General features: G+C 49.1%; 1 protein-coding gene and 1 long non-coding RNA gene across 13 annotated transcripts in view; one reads left to right on the top strand and one right to left on the bottom strand.

Annotated features, from left to right (window-relative positions):
* RERE (arginine-glutamic acid dipeptide repeats) overlaps window positions 1-24261 on the top strand; it is a 403553-nt gene that overhangs the window by 360774 nt on the left and 18518 nt on the right. The window lies entirely within an intron of this gene.
* On the bottom strand, window positions 4217-11190 carry LOC146402542 (uncharacterized). Its single transcript, XR_014807037.1, has 2 exons — window positions 9069-11190; window positions 4217-8295 (listed from the first exon to the last, which is right to left on the bottom strand). It is a non-coding gene; the product is annotated as an uncharacterized LOC146402542 (long non-coding RNA).

Below are 24261 nucleotides of genomic sequence, written 5' to 3'. Positions count from 1 at the left end.
TGTGGTTCTCCATTTCAAAAGAAAGCAGTGGTTGCAGCTTTAGTCCTCCTTTGACTTTGTATTTATAGCTCTTTTCATCCTTACAAATGAGAGCACTTTACAGATGCCATTGCATTGGTTCCCCAGGCCTGGGGGAGGGCCGGCCCTGTCGCTGCACAGGGAAAGGAACTGGGTGCAGGTCGGGCCATGGGGGCCGCGCAGGCACTGACACAGGTTGGGAGCAGCGGGGCGAGAAGGGGAGAGCTTCTGTGGTGTGAGGGCTTGCCTTTGGGGCCACGTAGGCTTTTTACAGGAGGAAAGTGAGATTTTCTGATCATAGAAAAGCTTTATTCCCAGCAGGATTCCTTGGCCAACCTAGAGTGCCGAAGTATGGGGAGGTGTAATCCCTTTGTGTCCTGGAGCTGTGGACACACAGGCTCCCTGCTGAGCTAGCCCAGGGCCCTGTGATTGGAACTGCTGTTGGATCCCTGGCCCAGAATCTCCCCAGTGTCTTTGTCTTGGGGAAACGGTGGCCCTGCTTGCTCCTGGGTTTGGTCCTTGGAGCCTGTCACGCAAGAAGACAGAGTTTTGTCCTGGGCGGCACAGCTTCATCTTTTCTAGGCTCTGTGCTAAAACTGGCAATTCACTGGGCAGACCTGGCTGCTGAGGGAGCCTGCGCTGAGCTACGTCGGCCTCCCCCGGATGCTGCAGACAGCAGCACCATAAACCTTCATTGATGGAACAGTTCTAACCAGCCTTACTCTTGCCCCATTTTGATGAAGTCAACTTTCGAGGCCTAGGTTTTGTCTTTAAATTTCTCTCTGTATGGAGTTCCTGTCCTGGCTCAGCAGTTAACAAACCCGACCAGTATCCATGAGGATGCTGAGGATGCAGGTTTAATCCCTGGCCTCGCTCAGTGGGTTAAGGATCTGTGGTGTAGATCGCAGACGCGGCTCGGATCCCATGTTGCTGTGGCTGTGGTGTAGGCTGGTGGCTACAGCTCTCATTCGACTCCTAGCCTGGGAACTTCATATGCCATGGGTGTGGCCCTAAAAAGACCAAAAAAAAAAAAAAAAACCACTTTTTAGCTTGAATTAATTTCAAACTTAAAGAAAAATTGCAAGAAAAGAAAAATTGCAAGAGTAATATAAAGAATTCCCATATATCCTTTACCCAGATTCCTCAGAGATTAGCATTTTATTACATTGCTTTCAACTCTCCCCTTTTTAATCCTCCCTTTAAAAACTTCTGTGGGTTTTCTTCCCTCTGAAGTGTTGGAGGGTAGGTAGGTTGTGGACCTGTTGTCCCCTCCCCCAAAATGCCTTATAGCCCCTCGGGGGTTGTGAACGCTGTTGTGTAGGTCTACTTCTTTTAAGAATACTTGTCTGGTTGGCTCACCTAGAACCCTACTGCTGCTGTAAAAATCTTAGTACACCTAAGTTTATGTTTTGTAAGTGTGTTTTTAGTGGTTTTTCCACTTGAAAACAGAGGAAAATATACAGGAGACAGTTACGCTCATCAAGAGACGACTACTAGTTAACATCCTGGTCTCTGTTCCTCAGACTGTTTCTAGGCGTATATCAGTAAATATTTTAAACAGAGGCCTCATTCTGTTCTATAACCTTTTAAAACTTAACTGTGGTCTTTTACATTAGACATATGTCTACATCATCGTTTTTTGATAGCTGTTATTTTTAAAAGAGGCCATGATATTTTTTAACCAATTTCTAATTTTGAACATTCATTTCCAGTTTCTTGAGGGGTTTGGTTTTTCTCACTGCGAAGTTTTTTCCTTGATGCTTTGTCTTTTTTGGGAGTCTGGTCCATTAAATCTCCTTAAAATACATTCCTAGTGTATTTTACTTATAAAGGCTGTTGATTTCAAAGACCGTGCATGTTTTCAAGGCCTTCAGGGCGCAGAGCCAACTGTCCTCCAGAGAGAATGAATGAGGTTACACCGCTGCAGGTTCCCCACCAGCTCTGGACCATCAGCGATTGTTCTGAGCCGATCTGGAACGCATCCTGCACGTCCTCTTGTTCCGGAAAAGCTTTAAACTGCTTGGAACAGCACTTCCCCGAAACAAAATAAAAATAAAAGTCTGACACCTAGTCATTGGCGGGTTTATCCGGAAGCAGATGAGGGGTATAGGAACACGGGGCGCCTCTCCGCTGGCCCGGCAGTCTTTGGGTGACTGATCAGAGCTGATTGGCGTCCCCCGGGAGAGTGAGGGGAGTGAGGGGTCCCGCCTCAGGGACAGCGCTCAGAACCTGCCTTGTGTGTCCTCAGCTAGAGCAGCCCCCTGCCTTCTAACTTGCCCTCATGGGTAAACCGGGTGGGTTGTTAAACCTGGTTTGTTGTAACTGTGGTTCAGGGTTACCTGTGAACTCCTCCTCCTCTCCTCACTCCCAGGGGTGGAGTCAGGGGTGGTTTATTTTCATTAGCGAAGTGACACAGTCTAATCTGCAGTGACTCTCACTACTGGTCATCTCAGTCCAGAGTCTCTGGGACTCTCGGGTTAATGGTCAGGCTTTGATTTGTCTCATCTCCTCGAATCTGAATTAAAGGTCTGTCTGGTTCATGGAAATGTGATTATGTAGAGATTAAGACTAGTAAGTGCATTTAAAATCTTAAATACAGAAATTAAAAGTTAATTTACTAACAACCTAGAACGCTTAGAAATAGAAAGGCTGAGTATTTTACTTAAAAAACTAGATAAAGAGCAACAACCAAAGCAAGTAATTTTTTAAGGGATAAAAGTAGATATCAATGAAAAATGAGAGCAAAATGAGATGATCTTTGAAAATAGCAGAAAAATAGAGCAAGACGTATCCTGAAAAAGGAGAGGTGGCCAAGTAAAGAGTATTGGAGGCAAATACATCGCGACGCCAGCCAGCCCGGGAGGTAAAGCACAGCAGCAAACATAGAGCTACTGTACCGAGTTTTATGATGGGATATTTTAGAAGGGAGACCAAAAAATTACCAAAACCAACTCAAGAGAAAAACTCCAAACAGGTTAATAATCATTAAAGAAATGGAGTCAGTGGCTTAAGCACCCCTTTTGCAGCACTAGCTTCAAGAGAGTTTTATAGAAGAATTACACCAAATATATGTTTTTTAATTTTTAATTTTTTTTCTTTCTTTGGCTGCATCTGCAGCATACGGAAGTTCCTGGGCCAGGGGTCGAATTGGAGCTGCAGCTGAGGCCTACACCACAGCCACAGCAACACCAGATCTAAGCCACATCTGTGACCTACACCACAGCTTGCAGCAATACCAGATCCTTAACCTACTTAGCAAGGCCAGGGATCCAACCCGCATCCTCAAGGAGACTATGAGGGGTTTTTAGCTCACTGAGCCACAATGGGAGCTCTTCCAAGTATTTTTTAATGAATTGTACCAAATATTTAATTAACAAATACATCTTATATAAACTTTTTCAGAGGCTAAGGAAAGAAAGCTTGCTCTCCAGTTTACTTTCAAAGGTCGGTTTGCCCTTGATACCAAAACCATATAAGGATAATCTAAGAAGGGAAACTGGTGGGTGCTTGGTGCTTTATAGTGAGGTGGCAGGTGCAGAAGGGCAGGCAGTGGAGCCAGGCCCCTCATCACCACTCTTTCCCAGCCACATGCTGGCTGACACCTGGCCTGCTGGAGACCTGGATGCCCCGCCCTGTCTGTGGGCACCAGTGCTTTTTTGGCCTTCACGCCTTTGTCGTGGTCCCTCCCCAGACTCCCTTTCCTGGAAGACGGCCCTGGCAGTACTGGCACAGGTGTTGCCACCCAGAATGCCCCCATTGAGTAGACACTTTGAGGCAGGCAGGAGGCTCTGCCTAATATGTATTTATTTATTTGTGAATAAACTTTGTGCTGGTGTCAAAAAATAAAAAGTAAATAATAAGGGAAATTGTAGGCCAGTCTCTCACTTCACTAGCAAAAACATAAAATGTTCCAAGTGAAGAATTAGCAGATCTGAACTGAGCAGTGTGGAGAGAGAACTGTGTGGTACCAGGGAGGGCTTGTCCCAGGAATGCAAGGCTGGTTTCACACCAGTGTTCCAGTTACCTGCTGCCGTGTGACGTACCACCCCTAAAACAACCGTCTACACATGGATCCCATGGTTCGGCAGTTTTAAATGGGCACCGCCAGGGTGGTGTGTCTTTTTGCTCTGTGACTTTTGAGCCTTCAGCCGGGAAGACAAGTGGCGGGAGGTGACAACAGCGGCTGTGCTCTTCCTTCCTTATACTTGTGGCCCCTGGCTGGGGTGATCGGGAGTCCCCGTGCCTTGCTGTGACATTTGGCCTGGGCTTCTCACAGCCCCGGGGGGCTAGCTCTCCCACGAAAAGCTGGGCAGAAGCTGCACGCTTCAGATCATGGAGCATCTGCTGCATTGTATTGGTTACAAACAAGTTACTGAGGCCTCACATTTAAGGGAAGGGAAATTAGACTCTGCCTTTTGATGGAGGAGTGACAGGTCACCGTGAAGAAGAGTATGTGAGATGGAGAAACAGCTAAGTAGTGGCATAAGAAGCAGTAAAACGTCACCCTCTTCAAAACAACACTGCTCAGCCCGTAGGCGCAGCTGGGCCTGAGCAACGAGGGTGTTAGGACAGCGACCCCCTGCGCAGCTGAAAATTTTCACGTCACTTCCGTCGGCCCTCCGAAGGCTTGGTGCTCCCCACCTGCAGATGGACCACCCTCAGCTGCTGTAGTACTGTAATGCTTACCGTGGGGAGAAAATCCACTCTCCACACATTTCAAACATGTTGTTCCAAGGTCAGCTGTGGTAGGAAATCTTAATCTGAAAAGGAGTACCTACCAAAACCCTGTATTAAACATCATATTTAAAGGTGAAACTTTTAGAGGTACTTAATTTAAAATAAAGATGCCGTCATCACTAAAAAGAGATAAGACCGTGTACTCAGGTTTCTATAGAAGGTAATCAGACAAAGACATGTAAGACACAAGGAGTGGAATGGAAGAGGCCCAACTGATTTGAAACTGGGACGTTTTACTACAGAGAAAAAGTGGGCTTTGTAGAACACACGAGGACAGAGGAAACCTGCTGTGGTTGAAAGACCGAAGATCGCTGTGCTCCTGCGGGGTAACCATAACCAGGTAGGAAATGCAATGGAGTGAAAATATCAGTAAGCTGAGTGTGGGAGGGAAGAAAAAATAAAACCCAACCCAACTGAAAAACAGACCGAAGACCCCAATGGACATTTCCCCAAAGAAGACACACCCATGACCAGGAAGCACATGAAGAGATGCTTACCGCTGCTAACCAGTAGAGACGTGCCAAGTAAAACTGCGCTGGTCAGAATGGCCGTCGTCAAAAAGTCTGCCAGTGGTAAAAGCTGGAGAGGGTCTGGGGAAAAAGGAAACCTCGTCCACTGTTGGTAGGAATGTAAATTGGTGTAGCCTCTGTGGAAGGTCGTATGGAGAGTCCTTGAACAACTAAAAATAGAATTACTGTTTGACCGGGAGCTCCACTCCTGGGCCTCTGTCTGGAAAAGAAAACTCTAATTTGAAAAGATCCATGCACCCCAGTGTTCATAGTAACTTGTTACTCACAGTAGCTAAGACATGAAAGCAGCCGAAATGTCCGTTGACAGACGAATGGATAAAGAAGTTATGGCCTGTAGCTACAATGGAATACTACTCAACCGTAAAAAAAGAATGAAATCATACAGCAATGTGGATGGGTCTAGAGATTATCATACTAAGTGAATTAAGTCACACAAAAGACAAATGTCATGTATCATTTATATGTGGAATCTAAAGTGACACAAAAGAACGGATTTTACCAAACAGAAATAGACTCACAGACACAGAGAAGAGATTTATGATCACCAAAGGGGAAAGGCAGGTAGGGATTAAGAATTTAGTATTAACAGATAACACACTACTGTATGTTAAAGAGACAACAAGGACTTCCTGAGTTCAATATCTTACAATCAACTGTAATGGAAAAGAATCTGGGAATATGTATGTTCTCTATATATATAATTATATATATACACATACACATAGTTAAATATAACGGAATCCCCTTGCTGTACACCTCAAACATTGTAAATCAAAAAAACAAGTTTTTTAAAAAGAGGAAAGAAAAATATTGCTCCTAGTAGCAATAGAAACTAAAAAAAAGTGTAACAATTTAGGTGCGAGGCCTTTTTTTTTAAAGACATGTTAAAACACATAAATAAAAAAGACTTAAAAGGGGGGCCTGAATAAATGGAGCGATGATGTGGCCATGTTGACCTGTAAAAATACTCAGCATTATAAAGAGATCTTTACTTTCATTACTTTATAAATTCAGTGTCATCTCCATAAGAATCTCAAAAGTTTTTTTATGGAACTAGCAAACTGATGTATGGGGGAAAATAAAGGCTTGAAAATAGCAAGAACCTTCGGAAAAACTGAGATAGGCTTTGCCTTGTAAGATAAGATAAAGCTAGAGTAATTGAGACTGTGGTACTGATGCAGAGAGGGGCCGATAGAACAGAGGCAGCCCTGTGGTGGTGTCAGTGGGCAGTGGGGTCAGATCGTAGCTGCCCTTCGATGCGGGGAGTGTGGTGAGTCAGCAGCACTCAGCCAAGGCCCGTCAGGTTGTGCCCAAGTCGGCTTTCCCAGCCTGTCTCGCTGTTTTCACTGTGCGTGTGCAGCTCTAGCCAAACACCAGGCCTCCCATCCTTAGTTTCTTCCTGGGCTGGCTGTCCTGCCTAGAAGGCCTGCCCCTCCCTTCCTCCAGGTGGAAAACCCTGTTTGTTTGTTTGTTTGTTTGTTTTGCTTTTTAGGGCCACACCTGCAGCATCTGGAAGTTCCCAGGCTAGGGGTCGAATCAGAGCTGCAGCTGCCAGCCTACACCGCAGCCACAGCCACAAGCACTCGGGATCGGAGCTGCATCTGCGACCTACACCACAGCTCTCTGCAACACCGGATCTTTAACCTGCTGAGCCAGGCCAGGGTTTGAACCTGCAACCTCATGGTTCCTAGTCTGATTCTTTTCTGCTGTGCCATGAAGGAATGCCCCCAAAAAACTGCTATTTATTTACCAATTAATTTCCTTGGTCAGTCTTTTTCCTAATATAAAGGGATGTGGCTGCTCTGTGCTCTGCTCCTTTGAACCCCGCAGCATCTCCTCCTTAGACCCCGTGCTGTCTCTTAGGGCACTCGTCTGCATCTGTCTAGTCTCTACAATTGCATCTGTTGTTTCCTTTGGGGACTGAGCTCCTGAAGGCAGGCGCTGTCCTGCTCATGTCTCTCTCTCTGCCATAGTGCCTTGCACATAGTTGCTCAGGGGACATTTGTAATTCTGCCCTGAAGTCGCAGGCTGAGGTCAGTCTTTTTGAAGATCAGTCTAGCAGGTGTATGAATCAGAGAACAAAGAGCCTGAACTCAGAAAAGACAAACGGCAAAAGGTGGTGGGGCTGGACATGTGAGTGTTGAGTGTCCGGCCTTGGGGTCATGCTCGGGGAAGATGGGAAGGACCTGAGGACCCAGGGCCCGAGCCCTTGGGGAGAAAGCTGGCACAGGTCCCCATGGCTCCGAGAGCTGAGGAGCCGGCCCGCAGCTGAGTTGAGAAGTTAGGTTCGCTGCCTTTTGGTTACAGAGATTCAGATGTGTTGAGGTTTTTATATTTTCTTTCTCCCACATGATGTTGCTGAGTTTGGTACCTTACAAGGTTTTGTTCTTAGCGACCTCTAGTCGCTAAGCACCTGAACTTGGAGTCAGGCTCATTGCCCCGCTCTGCCCCTCACTTACTCCCTGGTGGCTTTTGGTCAGTCCCGGATGCTGTAAGGTCAAGGTTCCTCCCTGGTACAAGCGGGGGCACCAGGAGTTGTATGGCAGCGGTGCTTACGGCCTGCGCAGGGCAGGCACTGTCCCAAGCACTTATACCGACTCGACTTCTCGCACCTCCTGAGGTGTAAGTACGCTTGGAGTAACACAGTCTTCAGGTCACCCCAGAAGAAGCCGAGGCAGACGCCAACACGGTGACGCAGCACTTGTTTCGCTGCGGCGTCTGGCGCATGTGTGTGTCCCGGTAGCCTTCACCCTGTCGTTCTGCTCCCGGAAGATCTCACCAGGTGTGTACGAAATCACGACACATTTGAAAGCTCCTTTCTAGGGATTAGTCCTCAGGGCTGTCGGCCTGTCTCCATGCCTTTAAAATGAGAATATGCCATTGAAAGTGCGCAGACCGACACTTTGTGGAGAAAGAGGTGCTACGGTCCTGGTGAATGTCATGAACGAGGTTTGATTACTTGGTGAGGTGTGCAGGGTCTCCGCTGCACCTGCCAAGAGCGTTTGGGAACCTGATCGAGGGGGTCGCCACAGCCACGGTGCGTGTACTCCGTGCCTCGCAGCTGTGTATTTTAAAGTGGTTAAGTTTGTTAGGCGACTCTCACCTTTTATTTATTTACTTATTCACTTACTTATTTTGCTTTTTTAGGGCCGCACCTGAGATTCCCAATCAGAGCTGTAGCCACTGGCCTATGCCTGTGACACAGCCACAGCAACGCCAGATCTGCGCCACGTCTGCAATCCACACCACAGCTCACAGCAACACTGGATCCTTAACCCACTGAGCAAGGCCAGGGATCGAACCTGCAACCTCATAGTTTCTAATTGGATTCATTAACCACTGAGCCAGTATGGGAACTCCTCAGACACCTCTCACCTTAATAACAAAACTTTTAAGTTAATTTTGGTTTGATTTGACCTTTGGAAGTATATAATTACAAAGAGGAGTAGTGGGTGGTACTTTGTATTGCTAGAATTAAGCTACATTTAGTAGCCTGCTGGCTGCTTTCATCAACCCTTACCACAGCTGATAAAAGAGGACAGGGAAATCCTGCCTGTAGCTGAGAATTCTGTTCCAGGAGTTCCCATCGTGGCATAGTGGTTAACAAATCCAACTAGGAACCATGAGGTTGGGGGTTCGATCCCTGGCCTTGCTCAGAGGGTTGAAGATCTGATGTTGCCATGAGCTGTGGTGTAGGTTGCAGACGCAGCTCGGATCTGGCATTGCTGTGGCTCTGGCGTAGGCCGGTGGCTACAGCTCCAATTAGACCCCTAGCCTGGGAACCTCCACATGCCGCAGGAGCGGCCCTAGGAAAGGCAAAAAGACAAAAAAAAAAAAAAAAAGAATTCTGTTCCATTCAAGAGTAAGGGGATTTGATGAGAGGGGATTGATTCCAAGAGGGAGGGCACTTTGGGGGGGGGGGCAGCACCCATGGTATACAGGAATTCCCTGGCCAGGGATTGAGCCCATGCCACAGCAGCTACCCAAGCCATTGCAGGGGCAGCACTGGACCCTTAACTCACTGAGCCAGCGAGCCGCCAGGCACTGTAACGTGAGTCTCCATCTACCTCAAGTTGTGTTCGTGTCACACTCTACGCTGATCAGCTTTTGAGTTTGGGCAGCAAACCTCACATTAAATTTGGGTCTAGATGCTAGGGTTCAAGTTTGTGCCACTCAGAAACAGCACCATCACAGAACGGACCCCAAGCGACCCCACAGCAGCCCTATCCCAGGGGCCTCCCCACGCTCTGTGGTGGGAGTTCCTGTGTCCCTGAGGACAAGAGGAAGAAATTCTGTGGTTTTCTCATGAATCACGAAGGCTCTCAGCATGGGCGAGAGCAAAGGCTCTGGCTGACGCCCCTGGAAGGCATGGCTCTGGAACCCTCTCTGGGAGGGCGGTGGGTGGAGTGGCCTTCCCTAAGCACAGACGGAGGGAGAGCTGTCCGCGACGCCTTGCTGGAGCAGAAGAGTAAGTGCTAAAATGGTACTTGGAGCGAGGCCTCTCCGGTTTGTGTCCCCATTTCCCGCTGCTTGTCACTGTCTAATTCTGGCCAAACAGCCCGGCAGCTCAGCCCGCCGAGCCGCTCGGCCTCCCTCCTGCTCTCACAGGCAGGCGCGCATTGGAAGGGTGGGTTTTTTTCCCCTCCCTGTTTAGAAACACAGATGTCATACATCTCCACAAAAGAATTTGGAGAATTTATTTACAGAAAGATCCAGGCAAGTTTGGCATTGTTTTCTCAAAGCACCTTGTTCAAAGTCTTCAGCAAATAAGCTGCTCTTCTAAATCGGGCACCACTCCCCCCTTTGCTTCCTCAGCCTCGAGTGTCCTCAGATGCCTGCGCAGCTGAGCAGGAAATAAGGTTCCTTTTTGCCCTAAACTAGTAATGCAAACAAGGCCAGAGAGGAAATTGCTCATTCTTTGGTATTATTAAGTTTATTTTTAGTTTCCTAGTGCTCAACTTAGTTTGGAGGGAGGAGGGAGAAAAGACAGCATCTTCTCAGGGCAAATCTGGATGCCTTGTCGGCAGGTGTGTTCCTGAGGGAGCGACCTTCCCTCGTCGGATGCTTTCGGACGGACCCTGAACCCGCATTTTCTCCTTTTAAATTTTATTGACATTGTTTCCGCCATCCAGCCAGCCAGGAGTCACCCGAGCCGTTAGAGTTCCCATGTGGAAGACTTTTTAGGGAGATGTTAAGGGTGTGAAAACGAGTATGCTGTCTTCTCCCCTTAAGGTGTTCACAGTCTGCTAAGAAAAACAAGTGTAACTCCACGTGTTAACTGCTACGTGGAGATGGAAAAAATAAGCACCTGTGTTTTTATGGTTCTCGGAGCGGCTTCACGTATTTTATCTTGTTCGCCTTCGTGGCCGTCTCCGGAAGCAGTTAGGCGGCTGGCTGAGGGGGGCTCAGGCCTGTGATGTGCCACCAGTTTTCTTGCTCGTCCTGCCTCAAGGACTGAGTCCCTGACTGGCGGGTCTGTCCTCTCCACAGTAGCCTCTTCCTTCCGACTTAAAACTGCTGCCAAGGGTGTGGTTTCTTCTACTCTTTTTTGTCCTTGGACAGGTTACTTGATGGCTTTGTGTTACCGTTTTCTCGTCTAGAGGCTGGAGGTGCTGTGACCTACATGAATCCTGGCACAGTTGCGAGGACTGAGAACTCAGCGGTCAAAATGGCATCCCCTCCGTGTAGTTGTCAAACCTGAAACATCGCAGCTTGTCAACCTTTCTGCCACGTGACTGGCTTTGCCCACCCATCCCAGTGTAGAGCGGGATGGCTCATTGGTTGGATGAGCCAGGAGCTTCCTCTAAAGCTGACAGGAAGCCCATCTTTTATTTTTTTGTATTTTTTTGTACCCGCATACGGAGGTTCCCAGGCTAGCGGTCGAATTGGAGCTGCAGCTGCCGGCCTACACCACAGCCACAGCAACACCAGATCCAAGCCGCATCTGCGACCTACAGCACAGCTAATGGCAATGCTGGATCCCTAATCCACTGAGTGAGGCTGGGGATCAAACCTGCATCCTCATGGATGCTTAGTAGTGGGGTTTATTACCACTGAGCCATGATGGGAACTGCCAGTGTGGGCCATCTGGGTCTGATTTATCCAACAAGCATTGGGTGGGGGAGCGGCTTTGCAGTGGCCTTGATTTCTGTTCCACTCATGTTCCCTGGGGTCTTGTGAGACCCTAAAAAGCAAAAAAATGTTACTCAGAATTGCACAGTTTGGAGTTGTATACCGCATGTCCGGCTGACTTTGGGGGGAGGCCTCCCCCCTTTAACTTTTTTTAGGGTTTTTTTGTTTGTTTCATTTTGTTTGTTTGTTTGTTTTTAGGGCTGCACCCAAGGCACATGGAAGTTCCCAGGCTAGGAGTCCAATCAGAGCTGTAGCTGCCGGCCTATACCACAGCCACAGCAACGCCAGATCCGAGCCATGTCTGCAGCCTACGGCAACACTGGATCCTTAACCTACTGAGCGAGGCCAGGGATCGAACCTTCGTTTCCGCTGAGCCACAGCAGGAACGCCAACTTTTTTTAGTTTTACGCCTGCACCCATGGCATACGGAAGTTCCCAGGCCAGGGATTGAATCCAGGCTGCATTGTGGCAAACACCAGATCCTTTAACCTGCTGTGCCAGACCAGGGAGCGATCCCGTGCCTCTGCAGCCACCCAAGCTGCTTCAGTCAGTTCTTAACCCACCGTGACACAGCAGGAACTCCCTTTGGCTCATTTCGAATCAAGATTTCAGTTATGCTCCTCTGACAGTAGTGGGGAAAAAAGCTCTGTGGCGGTGTCACGCACCCAAGGGTTAGCTGTGTGAGTTTGTGCTGGATCTTACCTCTGTCCTGTCCGTCCAGTTAGAGTGCTGCACTTGAATTAGAAACCGAAGGGAGTTCCTGCTATGGCTCAGCGGAAAACGAGCCCGACCGACTAGTATCCATGAGTGTGTGGGTTTGATCCCTGGCCTCGCTCAGTGGGTTAAGGATCCCGTGTTGCTGTGGTTGCAGCTCCACTTCAACCTCAAGCCTGGGAATTTCCATATGTTGCAGGTGTGGCCCTAAAAAAAAAAAAAGAAAGAAAAGAAAAAGAAAAATTGAAATGTGGGATTTCAGAACGGGAAACCAAGGGCTCCCTGCAGTCGGAGTCATAGAGGATCCCTGCTGTGCAGGTCACAGGCGAACACAGGTGGCGCCAGGCTTCAGGGTGGAAGCCCGGACCTTGAGTTTCTGTTACCTGAAGCTGCTGATAGCCCTTCAGATTATAAACAGCAAAGGAGAAATTGTCTTACATTTATTATTGTTTCTTGACAGTTTAAGCTTCAGTTTATATAATTTCCGTTTTTACCAGGATAGTAGTAAATTCATAATTGATGCCATTAAACTTTTAAAAAAATGCTATTGGAATATAGTTGATTTACTGAGCTGTGTTAATTTCAGGCTACAGCAAAGTAAATCAGTTGTACACATACACAGACCCATTTCTTTTCAGTCTTTCCCCACAGAGGTTATTACACAGTATTGAGCAGATTTCCCTGTGCCCTCCAGTCGGTCTTTGTTACCTATTTATCCTGTATATATTTATTTTTGTTTATCCCAACCCCCTAATTTACACCACCCCCCCCCCGGTAAACAGAAGATGCCATTAAACTTTCATTGATTAATCGATCTCTGATTTGTTTAGTTGCTCAGCTCTGGCTGCACCAGATTTGAGGGTTACAGTTTTATCTTATGCGTGCTGTTCAACTGATGTTAATAACAGAAGTAGGGTCTTGTTTGTTGGGACAATCATGCCAAGAAGACAGAGGATGCTCCTGAGAGCAACGGCACATGTTTTGAGTCCAAGTCAGCACGAGAAAGCAGGTCCCCCAGGCCCCTGCTTCTGTCCTGCTGTGGCTCCCACAGTCAGAGCCCGAAAGATACAGGTGCTGTGGCCCAGGCCTCCCCAGTGAAGATGCCGTGTCTTCCTTGGCATTTTTTCCCTCTTATTGTAGAGATGAGAACAGGCCCCGCAGGCTCCTTCCCATACGTCCTGCTCGGTGTCCCTCCTCTTTGTAGTGGGTGGTGGCTGACATCGTCTTCACTGGGCAGTGTCAGTGGCTTTTGACCGTGCTCTACCTAGTTGAGAATTCCTAGGTTATTTTCTGTGGAATAGAGGCCTGATGATCCCCGAGGTGGTATGTCGCCCGCTCTATAGCCGTGTCTGTGCATGGCACTCATACTGGTCAGACAGCTGCTTCACAGACGGCTGACACTTTCCAGACAGGATGGCCTGATAAAAATCTTTTGCCACAACCTGACTCTTGCTGTACTGGCTGGACAGGTGCTGCCCCGCCCCCGACTCTTTGGGGTCGCCGCACCTCTGAGAGATGGGCTCCGCAGCTGAGAACTTTGGATCCACACTTAAAGCTGCTCTATTGAAAGGTGGAGGGGGGGTGGTGAGGTGAACTGTTTTCAAAGCAGATCTTCAGTGTAGATAGTAAAGAGCGAATGTTTTGTCTTTGCTGGATTTTTATAAAGCTGGTTATGAAAAGTGAGGTGCCGGGGAAGAGGAAATGGGGTGCTTTCTCAGCTGGTTACATATGGTCAGTGTCCCGGTTGAGAAAGCATCAGGCTAAAATAGGAAGGATTTCGTTAGATTAGGCTTGTTTTGAGTTTTCAATTGTTTGATATTTTTCTGAATTCTATTTCTTACTGTGCATTCTGGGGTTTTGGGGGTTTTTTTGTTTTGTTTTGGTCTTTAAAAAAAATGGAGCAGTATGCGTCACTTGTAACTTCTGGAACACATAAATGTTTTTAGGTTATTTCTTAGATTAGTCGGGTTCATGTTATACTCATTCGTTTCTCAGATATTCATTGCTGTACGGAACACCAAACATTGTGTTGGATGCTAGGAGTAGAGCTCTCAACAAAAAGATATGTTTCGTGGAACTTGAAATATGAACTTTAAAATTTTAAATACAGAGTTTTAAATATTTGAATCTGTGAAGAAGACATAGTAAAAGAAAATAATCCTTGTCATAATTATAAATCCCGACAAGTATCATAAGGAAGAGTCCTGGGAATGGGACAGAGGAACCTCACTTCAGTGAAAGGATGTGTGAGGATGTTTCATTTCACTCAAGCCAGTGGTTTCCAGCTGTGCACGAGCGCCAGTAATTTCACCTCCTTGCCAGCACTTGACAGCGTCAGGCATGAAAACGGCTGCTGATTTCGTGAGTGTGGAGCGTCTCAGAGTAGTTGTGATTGTATTTCCCTGGTTCCACTGGGATTGGGTCTCTGTCCGTCCTTTGTTTCCCCTTCCATGAAGGACCTGTGTAAATCTTCGGCTTAGTTTTCAGTTGGATTTCTTTTTCTTTTTGATTTGTTTGAGGTCTAGATGCTCTTTTTTTTTTTTTTTTTTTTTTGTCTTTTGTCTTTTGTCTTTTGTCCTTTTAAGGGCCGAACCCGCGGCACGTGGAGGTTCCCAGACTAGGGGTCCAATTGGAGCTGTTGCTGCCGGCCTACCCCACAGCTCACAGCATCCCCGGGTCCTTAACTCACTGAGCGATGCCAGGGATGGAACTTGCAACCTCATGGTTCCTAGTCGGATTCGTTTCCTGTGCCACAATGGAAGCTATTTGGGGGGGGTGCGGTTGGTGTTTTGAATGAAATCGAATTGAATTGAATATTGAGGTCCGTTTGTACTTCAGGCTTCTTCCCACTTCCCCGGCCACATCATGAACTATTTTCCACGCTGGTTCCTGCATCCGAAGTTGCAGCCTGCCCTGGAGAGGATATAGAATAGATTTCCAAACCTTTATCTCTTGGGTTATGTCTTTGAGGTAAACTTGGCTTGAAAATTCAGCCCGAGGGACCATGGCCACTGCTCCGTGGGCTGCTTCCAGAAAGGATGCTGGCTCTTGAGGGTTCTTTCTGTCCTGGCTGCATTTCGGGGTCTAGTCCTGCGGAGGGCGCCTTGCTTGTGTGCCCTTCATGTCGTTGAGGGGCCGGTGCTGCGTGAGCTGATCGGAGCTGTCAGTGCTCTTGGCCTAGAATTAGGAAGTTCCCTTCGAAGTTTTTTTTTGGCTTTGTTTTCGCCTTACGATTTATACAGGACACCAAAGTAAATTTTGTTTCTGTCTTTTTAACTTAAGAATCATTTCTAAGGAGCAATTAGCCAACTACAGTATCAGAGGTTTTCGTAACTGTGCTGATATTTGACTCACCAGGACGGAAGTGCACATTAATTTCGCCGAAGTTCCTTTGCTTACCTGCTTAGAAGCTTGGAAACTGCTGCCCCTCTGCATTCTTTTGACTCCTGAACCAGGGTGTGGGGGTAGAAATCCTTGGAGATAAAAACTCACCAAGTGAGCTGGTCAGGCCTCCTTAGGCCATGGGTTTGTGTTTTGTTATTTTGCCACCAGGAGCTAGAAGTACAACATCAATTATTTATTTTTTTTTTTTTTGTGGGTGGTTTTTTTTTTTTTTGGCCACCCCGAGGCATATGGAGTTCCTAGGCCAGGGATCAGATCCGAGCCGCAGCAACGCTGGATCCTTAACCCACTGTGCGGAGCTGGGGCCTAAACCCACATCTCAGTGCTCTCAAGACGCTGCTGATCCCACTGCGCCACAGCGGGAGCTCCTATCTTATACTCTTTTTTTTTTTTTTTTTTTGCCTTTTTGCCATTTCTTGGGCTGATCCTGTGGCATATGGAGGTTCCCAGGCTAGGGGTTGAATCAGCTCTAACCACTGGCCTACGCCAGAGCCACAGCAACGAGGGATCCAAGCCGCGTCTGCAGCCTACACCACAGCTCACGGCAATGCTGGATCCTTAACCCACTGAGCAAGGCCAGGGATGGAACCCGCAACCTCATGGTTCCTAGTCAGATTTGTTAACCACTGAGCCACGACGGGAACCCCCCCATCTTATATTCTTAAGGGTCCTTTTGGCACCCATGGAATTCTTGTCTTTCCTTCACGCGTTAACATGAAGCAGGATTTAGCATTTCACTGTAACCTGTCTTATTACCACTTGATTTTTAGGAATTTGTCTAGGCCTGTCTTACACCATTTTTGACTTACGGGGGTTGTGCTTTTCCTGAGGCTTCCCGAGGAGACCTGACCCTCTCTCTGGGCAAAGGGCAGGCAGGCAGCCAGAGGCTGAAAGGAGGGGCCGTGGCATCAGTAAAGTCATGTAATGATGCGTTAACTCAGTCACTATGCCGTGGCAGGTACTGGTGTTATTTCGTCCGCTGCTTATGTGTGTGAGCCGTTTTGATTTGATTTCAGAAAGTGAACGTGTTAAGTCCTGAAATCAGAACAATCCAGCAGCTACATTTCCCCCTCTGCTTCCTCAGAAGCACAGCTTAGTGCCCAGGCCACACTCTGCCTAGTCTCGCTTGGAATTCTGGGGATGGAGACGGTGGTCTCCGGATCCTGCTGGCTGGCAGGAGGCGCTCTGAGGAGCTGCCGTTGGGCAGGCAGGCCCTGGAGGAGGATGTGGGCAAGCAGGACTCTTTAAAGTTGTTGTGGAAGTGACTGTGGCCCTTTCATCAGTTGAGAACTTGCCCGCAGCTGGCATGTTGATGGCCAGTTGTTCACCTCTGTCACCTGGGAGCGCTGACCACATTCCGTTCTCACACCTGCCCATGGGGGTGAGGCCTCAGTGTAGCAGGGACGTCTTAGAAACTGAGTCGCAGGACTCCAAACCCTATAGCCGGAGGCCGCATAAAAGTGGGCAGAACTGCGCTGTTGCCTCTAACTCGAGGGAGCAAAGAAAACATCCTCAAAGCATCTGGTTGTGACATCGGAGCTTTTCTGATCCAGATCATGAGAGACCAGAACTTTCCGGTGGCCCAAAGCAGGCCCCTCTTCCTCTTCTCTGAGGGACCGTATGTGACCTCGTGTCTCTGCCGTTGTCTTAAACAGGGAACGCTTGCTCTTCTTTTGGCTCCCTTGTGTGAATCACTGTGGAGGTGATGGCCGAGTTCCCAAGAGGATCCCTGCTCTCATCATGAGCGCTGCTTTAGTACCTCGGTGCCTCCAGAACAGGGCCTAGCAGCGCGGTCCCTTTCGTGGGAAAGCGTAGTAGAATTGTCCTCATGTCCTGAGGGGAACAAGTTGGACAGTGGGAAGAGTACGCACGTAACTCAGGGGCAGACTGAACTTGACAGCCGCCCAGCTCTCGCGTTCCCCGTCTACCCAGCACGGAGCGGCAGAGCCGGCCACGATGGGGACGAGGTCGGCCCAGGGCCCTGCGAGTGATGGGGCAAGTTGTACAACATTTTTCCCACCCTCAGCTTAGCGTCAGAAACATAGATTCTTTCTAGCCTAAACTCCTGGAGAGTCTTTGCAACCTTCCTTCTGCTTAGAGAGTTTGTGATCTGTTAGCAATTTGCAGTCTCAGGTTTGTAACGCCATTATAGCCCATGTGTTCAGAATTTTTTTTCATTCATTCTTTCTTTCTTTTTTTTTTTTTTTTTTGTCTTTTTAGGGCCGCACCCGTGGCATATGGAGGTTCCCAGGCTAGGGGTCGAATGGGAGCTGTAGCCGCTGGCCTACACCACAGCCACAGCAACTCAGGATCCGAGCCGTGTCTGCGACCTATACCACGGCAACTCCAGATCCTTAACCCCCTGAGCGAGGCCAGGGATCAAACCCACAACCTCATGGTTCCTGGTCGGATTTGTTTCTGCTGTGCCACAACAGGAACTCCTTTCATGATGTTTTTAAAGCTTGGTAACAAAGTTCATTGTCATTACTGTTCCTTGGCGCTTTTGAGTGGCGTGATGGGGTCATGCAGTTAAGTCATGGGACCTTGCAAGGGCCCCAGCTGGACCCTTCCAGTCTGTCTGTCGGAGCTGATGCTCACTGAAGCGAAGGGACAGCTGGTAAACCCCAGCGTGGTCTGCTGCAGATGAGCAGGCGCGTTCTCTTGGTCTGTTCCTGCTGAAACGGGTAATGATCCTGTGAGTTCATTCCCCTGCTGGTTCCCTGAGCTGGGGCTCGCAGGCCTGAGGCTTGGAGGCAGGTCTTTTAGGTCCTGCTGGTTCTCTTTGGGGTCTCATGGAGAATGCTGATCTTTGACCTGGACTGTCTTTCACACCATTATCGCTCATTACGCCTGACAGCCCTTATTCTTGGACTTTATAAAGGGCCTGTGGTGGTGGTGGTGTTTTTTGGAGAAGTGATAAAAGCAGGAAGTCAGTTACAGAAACCATTCTTTGAAAGATTTCTTGTTTTTAATTCAGTTAGTTAAACAATTCCCTTTAAGTTAAACTTAGTTTGAAGTTTCTAGTTGTTCTCCACTTGGAAAGAGAGTAAATATAATAGCTCATATTGAGCATGTGTGCCAGACCTCTCTTGGGCATTTCAGTCCTAACCACAACCTCATAAAGGAGGGAGCCACTGTTGAACCCTCCCTGCTTTACAGATGAGGGAGCAGTCTCAGAGAGGGAATTAACCTTCCCACGGACACACAGCTGTCATGGAGGGCCGGGAAGAACTTAGTACAGACCTTCGGATGCTGGCTGATAAAGCCTGCTGTGCTGCGTTACTGGATCCCCAGGGTGGATTCCGGCTCATTGTATTTGTTTTTGCGCTGGCGAGAGGGCGCATTGTATTTGTTTGGTGCAGGCCAGAAGTGTCATTTGCAGCAGAAGGTGCTGGCCTGGGATTGTGGGTCTCGCTTGGCCACACTGGTGAGATTTCTGGCATCACCAGGGCTTGACTGTGTGCCCATGCCCCCTAGAGAGGGGTGTGGCCAGCCTAAAAATATAGCGAGTTCGTCTCCCAGGCCGTTTGGGTTCTTGCTGCTTCCTAAATGCAGTTGTGCCCTTCAACCAGCTTACCTTCACTCAGGCGGGGGGCGGGGGTGAGTCCAAATTTTAAAAAATATTTCATGCTTTTGTGGTTTCTAGAAATGCTTCCTGAGTTTGCTTTCTCTTACTTAGGACTTGGTGTTTCAGTGGTGACTGGGATGCAGTCATTTCCCAGTAGTCAGGCAAAAGAGCAAACGTGGAGCCAGCCGCCACCACCAGGGATCTGGGGTTTGTTCCAGTGCCGCAGCCGGCATTTAGTGTCTTCCCTGATACGCCAAGCCCCGTGCAGAGTGCTGTGTGTGTATCAGCTCCTTTTAGCACCGCAGCGCGGCGGGCGGGGTGCTGTTCTTTTTCCCCGTTTTGAAATGGAGACCAGGGCCCAAGGGACGTCCCAGGAAGTCCTGCTCTCTGCCCCGACCTGGCCACCTCAGCAGAGCAGGGCCCCGTAGCCATGGGCTCAAGTGTGAAGTCGCCTCATGGCGAAAGGTCTCCCTTTCCATATTCTCCTCGACTCCGGGGGGTTTGGCCTCTTTGGGGAAGTGAGGCAGAACTGGATAAAGGCAGCTTCTGAGGCGTCCTACAGCTAGAAACTTACACCCTGTAAACTCTTGAAAGTTCTGGGCCTCGGGTTGGGTAGTGAGAATGCAGCATGCACCTGTCAGTGTCCTTCCCTTTGTGTCCCTTTTTTCGTCAGGGAAGGCCAGTGCCCAAGAGCAGCCTTTTAACGTGGGGCATGAAGGAAAAATTATTTCCTGAGACGGGGCCAAGAACATCTTCCTGTCTTGGGTCAATCCCAACATATATTGGGGAGCAGTTAAGGTGCCCCCCCCAGGAGCACTTTGTCATACCTCTCCCGCCACAGCCCACACCGGTCCTGGGGAGATGGCGTAGCTAGCGTAGGATGACCCAAGTCACCCAGGATGGTGACCTTGGTGGTTTGTCTCCAGAATAAGAGTTGCCAGGATTTTGATGCAGACATGGGCGGGTTCGCTGTACGGTTGCACCACATCACGTCAGAGGGAAGAGACCCTCGTCGGCACCAGGGAGTCTTCCTCACGCATCAGTTTGTTCCAGAGATCCAGCTCCATCCACCTTTCTAAAGGTGTGCCCTGGATGCCCAAAGACCCTCCCAGCTCCCCTGTGGGGCAGAGACGCATCCCCAATTCCCCAGGAGCCCCCAGAACGCAGCCAGCTGTGCCCCTCACTGGCTCCACACGGCACAGCCCAAGGGGCGGTGGTGTGCTCCCTGGCCTCTAGCCAAAAGGGAGCCAGCCTGCCTCTGACAGGAAGCCTTAAGGGGCCATGGCCATGAACCAGGAGACTGAGCCCTCCAGGCCCACATAAGGACTATGATTACCCAAATCCGGGGGGGGGGGGGGGTGTCACATGACCATGCCCTAAACCATGGCGTGCCTGGACCACGGAGCAGCTGTGGTCAGAGTGCCCTGCACGCTTGTTTGTCCTGGGAAGTGCAGGCTGTGTGACCTTTCATTCCTCTGATGGCAACCTCAGGGGGAGTGCCCCAGGGTGGGGGCAGTGGCCTGGGCCCTGCTGGGCTTGACTGCTGCCTGTGGGAACTCCCTTGTGTCCTGCAGCAGCTCTCTGTCCATTTCAGAGTCCTCTGCCTTCCCACCAAGTCCCACCTCTGTCTTGCATCCCAGGCACCTGGGAGGTGTCCCAGGTTGGTCTGCTTCTCCCACGTCATAGTGAAGCAGCAGTGAGGAAGCCCACGAGGGAGTCTGCCAGCCAGGGCTGCTAGGATCAGCTGGGACATGTGGCCCCACTGGTGAGGGCCTCAGAGCCAGTTATCTCACCATTTCCCACACTGCTGCTCCTCTCTGGCACCTGCTCTGTGCCCAGGCACATTCTGGTCTCCCCTCCTCCCCTACAGGCCCTCATAAGCCTGGAGGAGTTTGGGAGTGGGGGCGTCTCTTCCCCTGCACCTCCTTTCCCAGGAGCTTACGGTGAATTGGGGTGGGCACACATCAGCCCTGACAGCGGGTGTCTAGATAGCTCCTGTCCCCCAGCCTCCTTCCTGGAGTTCTTTTGTGCTCAAAGCCTCTGAGAGACCATCGCTGGTCACATGTGTAAGACCTGCACACAGAGAAGCACAGATTTGGTTTGCAAGCTTGTCTGGATTTTTCCAAAATCCTTGGCCTTAAGTTCAGTCCAAGATTCAGGCGACAGAGGTGACAGGTTTCACGTCTGCGGAGGGATGTGGTGCAGTGTGCCTGTGGTTTTGTGCTTTGAAGAGCAGCCATTGCTTCTGTCCCTTTCACTAAAACACACGTGATAGGATGACAAAATCAGATACCCCTTTCCCTCCTCTCTTTGTAATGAGGAAGTCAGTCCTTTATTTTAAAATTCAACTTTCAGAAATGTATTGTACTTGATAATTTGCTGTGCGTCCATAAAAACCATAAAATATAAGAAGCAGTGTTGCTAGAGTAGCTGTTCTCATTTCCTGGCAGTCATTACACGCTTCCAATACAAAAACATTTGTCTCCTAACTATCCTTTCTGAGCTCAAAAATGGATTTCCCTCCAGCCCGTTATTCAATTATCACCTCGGGAAATGCGCAGATATGAGTGATGATCCCTTTAAACACCCTGCAGCTTGCCGCCCTCTCCCATCCTTCATCTTTTGTCCCCTTCCCTTCATTAATGTTACATCGCCAATGTGTATTTTATAGGGTGACCCTGACGGATGTCACTTTGATACTGTGCGGGGATAATAAGATAGCACATGTAATGAAAGGCCGATAAATAGAAAAATGTTTACGAGATGGAGAATGGCGGTTTTAACAGTTTTATGGCTTGGTTTTTTCTCCTCTCTCTTCTCCCCCTTTGCTGGTAGAATTGCGGTTTTGTTACAGGAACTAGAAAACATTAAGGGGGTGATGTGGTGATAGAACCAGGGCGGTGAAATCCCACTTGCCCTGTTGCTGAACTCCAGTAAAATGAATTCAGGAAATAATGAAGTATTCAGCTTGTGGGAAAGAAAACTGATTTCAGTGAATGAATTCTTGAGGTGTGGGAAGCCCTGCTGAGAAAACGAGATTCCCGGTGTTGGCATTATTATATTTAAAATGTTAACAGTCTGTAGTTAAACAAACGGCTCGGTAACACCAAAAAAATAAAGGCTCCCCGGGGGGTGCTTATGTGTGGGTCCGTGTTAAGTGACAGCCAGTCATGTCACCGTGTCAGGACCGCCTGGCCTCTGTGCCAGACGCTGGTGTGGGCACCACACATGGCCAGAGCCCCTCGATTGAGGCTGGGCTTTAGATCAGTTTGGGGGTGGTTCTTGATCTGGGTCTCAAAGGAATCATTTCCAAATCTGTTCCTTATTTTCTGTTGTTGTTCTGGGTTTAGTGGAAGAGCCTTCTGTCTGGTATTCAGCTGATAGATGGGTTTTTAATGGAGCTTCCTGGGAAGGAGGCACCAGGAGTGTGGAGGTCAGGAGACCCGCCCACTGGCCCACAAGTCACCTCCACGGTCTGAGCAGCTGGAAGTCAGGGTTTTAGTCAGACGCTTGCTTTGTAGCACGTGCAGGAGCCTTTTCTTGAGGGACTCTGCCTGGACTAAACTCTCTCTCGAGGGTCCTCGGGGAAGGAAGAGGCACTGCTTGGGGTCAAGAGGCTTGTGCAGGCCCCTTGCTTGGCACATCTCTGAGACATTTCAGCTGGAGCAGAAATGGGCCGGTGGCCTTCTCCTGTAGTGGGAGCCACTGCAGGGCCTAAGGCCTGGCGAGCAAGGGCGTTGGGGGTGTGCGTCACGGCCGGGCCCCCCAAGTCCTCCCATCCCTGGACCCTGCTCTTGGCATGGGAAGATGCACCTGTTCCTTGGGGCTTGGGCATCGCTCTGAATGTGCACGTGTGCCTCCAGATGTGTCTCTGCTCTGGGTTCCTCTCAGAGTTGCTGCTTCGGGCAGGTGCACGTCTCTGATTCCTGGCGGCTGGGGGTGGTTCTCCCTGGGGCTGGAGGTCTGGCCAGCAGCGTAGTGCTGTTTAGCGCCTGGCCGCTCCCACCATGCAAAGCCTGGTTAGAAGGTGTAAGATACCATTGAACTGAATTCTGTAGATCAAAGGTGGCCCACATTTGAGCCCCTGACTTTAAAAAAATGGCTCTGTGCCCTTAGTTCATAGCCAAGTGTTGGGAACATAGGACTCTGGAACCCGGGCTGCCAGTGGAAGCTGGGTGAGCCTGGCGGTGGGCCTTCCCGTTGCCCTGGTTGTCTCATTCGTGAAGCAGGGCGATGAGATTAGGGTACGCAGAGGAGGATTAAAGGGCTTCAGGTGTGGCGAGCGCAGGTGTAGTCTTCGTAGCCCAGTGAGAGGGAGCTTGTTGGTCTGTCAGCAAAGCCACTGGGTGAGGAAGAGGCGGCGCTGGATTCCTCAGCCTGCCTGTGCCGCCTGCCTTTAGAGCAGGTGCTTCCCGACAGCCACACGCGCACAAGGATGAAATGTCCCCTGGGTGGCAGGAAACCCACAGTAGGAACAATGTAGTCGCTTTGTGTAACACTCAGTATCAAATTAAGGAACTCTTATTTGGAGATTATCGATCTTTTCTACTTTTTAAGAGATAAAGTGTCATTTCTTTTATGGAATAATGGTGAGATCAGGCAATTGGTGGGTTTTTTTTTTCTGATTTGGGGGTTTTTGGGGCTGTGCCCATGGCATGTGGAAGTTCCTGGGCCAGGTCTCGAACATGCACCACAGCAGTGACAACACCAAATCCCTAACCTGCTAAGCCACTAGGGAACTCCCAGGCAGATTTCTTGCTCTTTTCTTTTCTTTTTTCTTTTCTTTTCTTTCGCTTCTTAGGGCTACACATGTGGCATATGAAAGTTCCTAGGCTAGGAGTCCATTCAGAGCTATAGCTGCCGGCCCAGCCACAGCAACACAGGATATCCCTCGGCTGCGACCCACACCACAGCTCACGCAACACCAGATCTTTAACCCACTGAGTGAGGCCAGGGATTGAACCCGTGTCCTCGTGAATACTAGTCGGATTCATTACCACTGAGCCACGACGGGAACTCCCCAGGCAGTTATTGTTAAATGACCTTGCTTGGCAAAACAAAAAGTTGACGGTCTTGTTGGCATCTCTCAAAAGTTGTATCTTTTTAGTGTTAATTTCAGCTGAATTTTCATTCTCAGGACATAATCGCTCCATCAGACAC

This window comes from Sus scrofa, chromosome 6 (genome assembly GCF_054392235.1).
Source record: "Sus scrofa isolate SSC_HxYL_T2T_F1_AM1 chromosome 6, Sscrofa_HxYL_maternal_Yorkshire_Landrace_v2.0, whole genome shotgun sequence".
Lineage (NCBI taxonomy): Eukaryota > Metazoa > Chordata > Mammalia > Artiodactyla > Suidae > Sus > Sus scrofa.
This window is presented reverse-complemented; position numbering and strand designations above follow the sequence as displayed.